Consider the following 8022-nt stretch of genomic DNA (forward strand, 5'->3'; position numbering starts at 1 on the left):
TTCATGATGAAACATGCATAATGAAAGGAACATGATAGATACTACATAGTAGTTGGCATATCTTACAAAAGGGTTCATGCATAGAGTCTAGTACACCGAGTTCAGTACATAGACTAAAGACATCATAGGCGGCACGCAGGCTCGCGGTGAATGCATCTAACACTAACAAGCAAGCCTACATCAGTCCAAGAGGAACTGTGGAGGTAGGTGTAGCCTGACAGCTGGTAGTGACGCGACGGGAAGTCCTCCACATGAGTAGCCCAGGGTCCGCGGATACTCTGGTGCGGAACCTGACACGCAGCTGGCAGAAGAGGACCAAGTGCGGGAGAGTAGCCTCCCACATCTGGCCAGCCGACGCCCTGGGGCATCATGGTCCTGGCAGGGTAGATCACAGAACGCGACAGATCACCAGATTGGACAGAGGGGTGCAACAGCGTCAGAGCACGGTACAGGTGCTGACGGGTGGTGTACAACTCATGGAGAAGAGCTCGGTTAGCTCTATCCAGCCCATCAGCATGCAGAACCAGGTTCTGATGGTAGAAGGGCTCTCGGATGACGGTGGAGTAGGCAGCAGTGTAGTATCCTTCCGCACCAACATCGGATGCGATAGCAATGTGCCTGAAAGGGGAGGTGTCCAACTCCCGATACTCTCCATGAAGACGTGTCAGAGCAGCATAAGCAGCATCGTGGACCGCCATGTCGATAGTCACTCCAACACCATAAGCAGTGTGCAGCACGGTAGTGGAGTCATACTCCCGAGAGTAGAGGTGGATGATGGCACGGTACTGCTCCCGGTTAAAGTCCTAATACTCCTCGTAGACGGTGTACTCAGGGTGCCAGCAATAACCCAGATAGGTCATCATCTCGACCAACACAGCAGGTGATCCTGAGGCACCAATGGCCGTCGTGTGGCGCACGACCTGTCTCGTGGGTTCCATCTGAAAACAAAAATGTTTTAAAGGAGTCAAATGATAGTGTGGATAATGTTCAATATACTACTCTAAGGAATAACTAGGGCTTATCCAACTTTGGGGTGAACGTGGTCACAGGATCCTAATGTTAGAGTTAGTAAAATCATTTAATCCGAGTAGAAGATAGTTCAGAGTCCCAGAGTAAGGATCAAGGAGTAAAAGATCCTAATACCACCCAATGGCGACGTGGGCCCGTAAGGCACACAACCATCTTAGTAAAAAGTTTTGTAATGTCTAGACTCAACTTCGGCCAAGGAGTGTGGAAGGGGGATTCCTATAGGTAGTCGGCTCTGATACTAACTTGTGATGCCCCCGATTCAATCATACACGCAAACGTGTACGATCAAGATCAGGGACTCACGGGAAGATATCACAACACAACTCTACAAATAAAATAACTCATACAAGCATCATATTACAAGCCAGGGGCTTCGAGGGCTCGAATACAAGAGCTCGATCATAGACGAGCCAGTGGAAGCAACAATATCTGAGTACAGACATAAGATAAACAAGTTTGCGAAGGCTAGCACAAACTGGGATACATATCAAAAGAGGCGCATGCCTCCTGCCTGGGATCCTCCTAAACTACTCCTGGTCGTCGTTAGCGGCTTGCACGTAGTAGTAGGCACCTCTAGTGTAGTAGGAGTCATCGTCGATGGTGGCGTCTAGCTCCTGGGCTCCATCATCTGGTCCCAGCAATCGGGTATAGAAAGGGGAAAAGGGAGAGCAAAGCAACCGTGAGTACTCATCCAAAGTACTCGCAAGCAAGGAGCTACACTACATATGTATGCATTGGTATCAAATGGAAAAGGGGTAGCATATGTGGACTAAACTGCAGAATGTCGGAATAAGAGGGCGATAGCTAGTCCTAATGAAGACTACGCTTCTGGCCGCCTCCATCTTGCAGCATGTAGAAGAGAGTAGATGGTAAGTTCACCAAGTATCATCGCATAGCATAATCCTACCCGGTGATCCTTCCCTCGTCGCCCTGTTAGAGAGCGACCACCGGTTGTATCTGGCACTTGGAAGGGTGTGTTTTATTAAGTATCCGGTTCTAGTTGTCATAAGGTCAAGGTACAACTCCAAGTCGTCCTGTTACCGAAGATCGAATAGATTAACTTCTGACGGTGTCCTGGGCTAGGGGGTACTCACCACGTCGTCTCCCGGTCAGTTAGATTGGGCCAAGGACCCCCATGGCCGTATACTCATGGGCCAGTTTGGACAATTGCCGCATACAATGAAGATTCCACAAGACTTGGTGGTCAAGACAAGGACTCCTCCCCACCGGCGTATTCGGCTAGGACTCTTGTTATCCTAGGCCTCTGGTGCATTATATAAACCAGGGCCAGGCTAGTCGATAGATATACAAACAATCATACCATAGGCTAGCTTCTAGGGTTTAGCCTCTACGATCTCGTGGTAGATCAACTCTTGTAATACTCATATCATCAAGATCAATCAAGCAGGACGTAGGGTATTACCTCCATCAAGAGGGCCCGAACCTGGGTAAACATCGTGTCCCCCGCCTCCTGTTACCATCCGCCTTAGACGCACAGTTCGGGACCCCCTACCCGAGATCCGGTGGTTTTGACACCGACATTGGTGCTTTCATTGAGAGTTCCACTGTGTGATCGGCAAAAGGACCGATGGCTCGTGTGCAGATTAACTGCGACGTCGATGTCTTCGTCACCGGCTCGACTGGTCACCTTGCTTGACCGAAGACTCTGCCCTGCCTCCGATCATCATGTTCGGACGAGGGCCTTCATCAACACCAACTCCGACCTCTATCAAGATCATGGAGGAATCGTCCACGGAGCTCGGGGGCTCAACGTCAACATTGCCCTCGGGCGACCGTGCTGTTTTTCCGGACATCGAACGCGTATCCGCCGCCACTGCCTCCTCGAGTGTCGTTTTAACGATTGCTTTGGTGGAATTGTGCGTAACCGAGTCTACAACAACCCCGGAAAATGTCGTCGAGTTCCGATGGAGGAATCTCTGACAATCTACGATATACCGGAGCCCTGTCAAATTCAGACGGGAATCTGGACGAGTTTAGGGCGTGGTCTCCAGAGCCCAGCTCAGAAGTCCTTTGGAAGATCCAACCATTCATCTTCTGCGGAATTCCCATATCTACCACCCCTGAAAATTTCAGCTTGATCCGACCGTCCAAACTTCGGGAACATTCCGATTAGTGCATCACTTTTCAGATCTGTTTCCTGCGCGATTACGGATCCGACCTGAATTCATGTTTCTTTATGAACGTGATATTTGACAACCTTTTTAAAAGGGATTTTCTTCTAAGGTATTGTTCGTTGTTTTTAACACGCGCCCATAAAATTTTAATCCTCTTCTGAGGTAATCTTTGCCATCACGCTGGTGTCAAACCAGTCCGTCAATATAGCTCCACGACTGTCGACCTGCGCTAGACATGTCGTCGCTTTTTAAGCCGAGCTCAACTTCTTCGGATCCTTACCTCGGCGAGCCGAATAAGAGTTCGGAATCGACAAGAATAAATCATCACCAACATCGCTGCCCCACGGATTACATGGATCAGGCACACCCGCATCGTTTTATGGTCACTTCATCAAACCAGCATTGGCCGCGTCACAAGTTACGACCTGGTTCGACATGGACGCACTGTTGCTTCTTCGAGTCAATGTCCGTCACGCCGAACTACTTCAACACCTCAGCTGACATGGCAGCTACAACAACTCCTCACCGGCCTGCTCCGTCACCTCAGCTAGACCAGGGACTTGGCTATTTCTTCATCAACATACTCCGGTGACTTCGGCGTCACCAGCCGACCAGCTTTGTCACGTTAGCTGGACCGAGGGCTTCGCCTCGGCAAGTCAACCTTTGCCAGCATCACCAGGCCATCGCTTTATCGCCCATCAGGCAGTGGGTGTGCGGATCGATTCCCGATTTTGGGAGTCGCTTTTCTTCGGAATGCTACAACAAATAAATCAGGTGCTATTTATCCTAACAATTTTTGCTTGTTGGGTTTATTTTTTTTAACGAATTATTACTTTGGTTTGTTCCATCATCTGTACACAGGTCTATCAAATGGCGGCAACATTGAAAACGGTCAAGTGGTGGTTCGGTCAGTTTCCGTACATAGTTCGGCGAACGCCGCATCCGGAGCCCGGACCGCCCTGCAAATTCAGGCTTTGTCACGCCTTCACAGCGTCACGCTGACGCCCTGCATCGACATTGGCTTCGGCGCCAGGCCACATTTCTTTAAATAAATTATTTTTGCGTAAAGCAATTATGCTAGGATTATATATATTATTAGTATTTCCTGGACCGCACTGTTTTATGTGTGCAAGTAATCGATTTTGACTGCGTTATGTGGTCACTACTCCGGAGTGCCGAACTCCTTGCTCGGATACCTCGGGCCCGGGGGCTGGGACCTCGGCCATGCCGAGGACTGCGAACCTTGTCGGATCTGTCATAGATCAATGGGCGTCTTCATCCCGCCACAAGCCCGAATCACGTCATCAACACCGAGCACATTAACCAGCTAAGTTGCTTTCATTCTCAAAAACTTTCAGTTTTAAATTTTGTTCGGCTCGGCCAAGCATTATACTTTTCAGCACAAAGTTGCTTGTGACAAAGTTCCTTGTCAAAAACTTTGTTTGTGATGCGCATATTCAAATACCTCGTTTATTTGGGGGCTCCCTTGATGGAGCTTTTCCTCTTGCATATGATTATACTTGTACGGCTTCGTTCCTTGTTCGTGTATTACGCCACAATATGCACCATATTGACCTAAGCGATCTGCAAGCTGGGTTGCCTCGCTCCTGTGTTGACCCCTACGTTCCCGATTGTTCTGTTGGGATCTACGGCAAGATGCGTCGACTGCAAATTAAAATTTCCTATGCGCAGAACAACCAAGAACATGCTACAGGAGATGGATCACAGTTCGTTACCACTAGACGCGCAGTGCCGTGCAGCGGAAGAAGAGTTGGGGCAGCGCGTCCATGTGGATCGTCTCCTCCTCGTCCGATCTCCCTCGTACAACCGGTGGTCGGTTCCCACGTACAGGTTCGTCGGAGCGGTGCAAGTGCACCGCCTCTAACGGTATCCGCGCGTGCAGGAGGAACGTCGTGCGGCGGACTGCTAGGCCCGATCACACAACCGGCGGCAAGTGGAGGTGTCTATTCGCAACACATGCAAACCCTAGTGACAGCGCCGAAGCGATCAACAGCGTGAGTGTGCGGCACCTCCACTATATATATAGGCGTTCGTCACGGGCTCAACACTTGGGCCTCGCACGGACCCTAAAGCCCATAAGTCTACTTGGCCACAATCCGAATACAGTTCGGATCGCATCCGACCAGTGTCCTCGGATCCGACCTTGTAGGTTCCTTCCCTTAAGCGCACGACCCCTTAGGTTCAAGTCGGCTTGGTGGCAGTTCGGATCACCTCCGAACTGCACGGTTGGTAGCGCCTCTAGCAAGGCATGCCGAACACCAAGTAGACTATGAAGCTGGTTAGCGAACCTGTACATCACACTTCCATTCCTTTTGCCACACGATATATATTTTTGAGCTCAAGGTGAGTCTGTCATCCTTGTGCTAGCCCGACCTCTTTCTTGTTCCAGTGGTGCCGACCACAAACCGGATTATCTCATAATCCTTGTCGCGTGGCCATGCTTATCCTGGTCGGATGACACGAGGGGCCAAGAGTATATCTCTCCTGATCGGAGGGGCGAATCCCATCTTGCTCGACCATGTCTCGCAGCATGGTTCTGGACAAACCCGAAACCTACCTTTATAACTACCCAGTTACGGAGTAGCATTTGGTCGGCCCAAAGCAAGTCTGTCACCATCCCGAGTACATGCGCCAGCTCAGGTCTTAGGACATAGAACATATGTTGTACTAGAGACTCACAGATGACATATCGTTGCGTCTCATAGTTGGGTCTGTCCGACTTGGACCTTATCTCGACTCGGATCCGACTACGTCGAATCCGACCAGATCCTTCCAAGTCCATATTATCCGGTTAGCATCGAATGCTCCATGGCTAGTGAGACCAAGCCATTGACCGTGTCATATGCTAGTTTAGTTGGCTGTGTGTCCACACAACCCTTTCGACTAGGGACCTTTTAGGACAGTAATCATACAATGCATAGTCCCACAAACAAGTCACGTACTTGCTGATACACATCATTGATAATGTCCAAGGACGATCTTTATTCATAAGCACATAGGAAATATCATCATACATGATTGCCTCTAGGGCATATCCAACAGTCTCCCACTTGCACTAGAGTCAATCAAATAGACATCGAATGCCCATAGCTCTAACGTGCCCCTCATGCTTGGGTTGTGGAAGCGGCTTAGTCAACGGATCCGCAACATTTGCATCCGTGTGAATTTTGCATAACTCTACATCACCACTCTTTACGACCGTTCGTATCAGGTGATATTTCCGATCTATGTGTCTGACCTTGTGGTGATTTCTCGGCTCCTTGGCTTGTGCGATGGCACCAGGATTATCACAATAAAGGTCCAACAGTTTTACCGAGGCTGGGAAAATACCAAGATCATCCAGAAAGTTTCGGATCCAAACACCTTCCTTTGCAGCTTCACAAGCCACAATGTATTCGGCTTTTGTAGTAGAATCGGCCACCGTATCTTGCTTGGAACTCATCCAGCTCACTGCTCCTCCATTCATGACGTACACGAATCCGGACTATGATCGACAATCATCTCTGTCGGTTTGGAAACTAGCATCGGCGTAACCCCTTACGACGAGCTCTTCCTCACCTCCATAAACTAGGAACATCTCTTTAGTCCTTTTCAGGTACTTCAAAATAGTCTTTACCGCTGCCCAGTGACTCTCACCTGGGTTGGCCTGGTATCTACTTGTTAGGCTTATTGCAAAAGCAACATCGGGCCGCGTACATATCATGGCATACATGATGGATCTGATTGCTGAGGCATATGGAATCCTACTCATCCTGCTTCGCTCATCAGTTGTCGAAGGACTCTGAGTCTCGCTTGGCCTTATACCATGTGAGAGTGGCAAGAACCCTTTCTTTGCCTCACTCATGTTGAACCGCTTCAACACTTTATCTATGTACGTGCTCTGGCTTAAGCCGAGCAGCCTCCTTGATCTATCTCTATAGATCTTAATGCCTAAAATGTACATTGCCTCACCAAGGTCCTTCATCGAAAACTTGCCATTCAATGACTCCTTGACCGAGTTTAGCATTGAAATATCATTTTCAATCAGTAGTATGTCATCCGCATACAAGATCAAAAACACTATCGAGCTCCCACTTAACTTCTTGTATAAACAAGAGTCCTTTTCGCTTTTGATGAAGCCAAAACCTGTGACGACCTTATCAAAACGAATGTTCCAGCTCCGAGATGCTTGCCTCAACCCATAAATGGATCTCTTGAGCTTGCATACCTTACTAGTGCTAGTCGGATCAACAAAACCCTCGGGCTGTATCATGTACACGTCCTCGGTTAAATTTCCATGAAGGAAAGTCGTCTTGACATCCATCTGCCATATATCATAATCAAAATATGCAGCTATAGCTAGTACGATCCTCGCCGACTTCAGCATCGCTACCGGCGAGTAAGTCTCGTCGTAGTCAATTCCTTGAACTTGTCCATAACCCTTAGCGACAAGCTGAGCTTTGTGGATCTGAACATTTCCATCCACATCGGTTTTCTTCTTAAAGACCCATTTGCAACCAATGGCCGTTACGCCAGGCGGCGGATCAACCAAGTCCCAAACTTGATTCTCATCCATGGACTTTAACTCAGATCTCATGGCCTCCAGCCATGCCTCGGAATCTAGGCTCACCATCGCTTCCACATATGTGGCCGGCTCGTCGCTTTCTAGCAACAATACATCGCGCACTCTGCGCAATCTTTCCGACCTCCGTGGTTCCGGTGCCGCTTCCACTATGGGTTCCCTGACTGACTCTGGTATGATCTCATCACCAGCCGAGCCGTCCCCGAGTGGTCCTCGAATTTCTTTGAGTCGGACTGTCCTCCCACTGGCCTCCCGACTGAGAAACTCTTTCTCAAG

The sequence above is a fragment of the Triticum dicoccoides genome, chromosome 6A (genome assembly GCF_002162155.2).
Source record: "Triticum dicoccoides isolate Atlit2015 ecotype Zavitan chromosome 6A, WEW_v2.0, whole genome shotgun sequence".
NCBI classification, from domain to species: Eukaryota; Viridiplantae; Streptophyta; class Magnoliopsida; order Poales; family Poaceae; genus Triticum; species Triticum dicoccoides.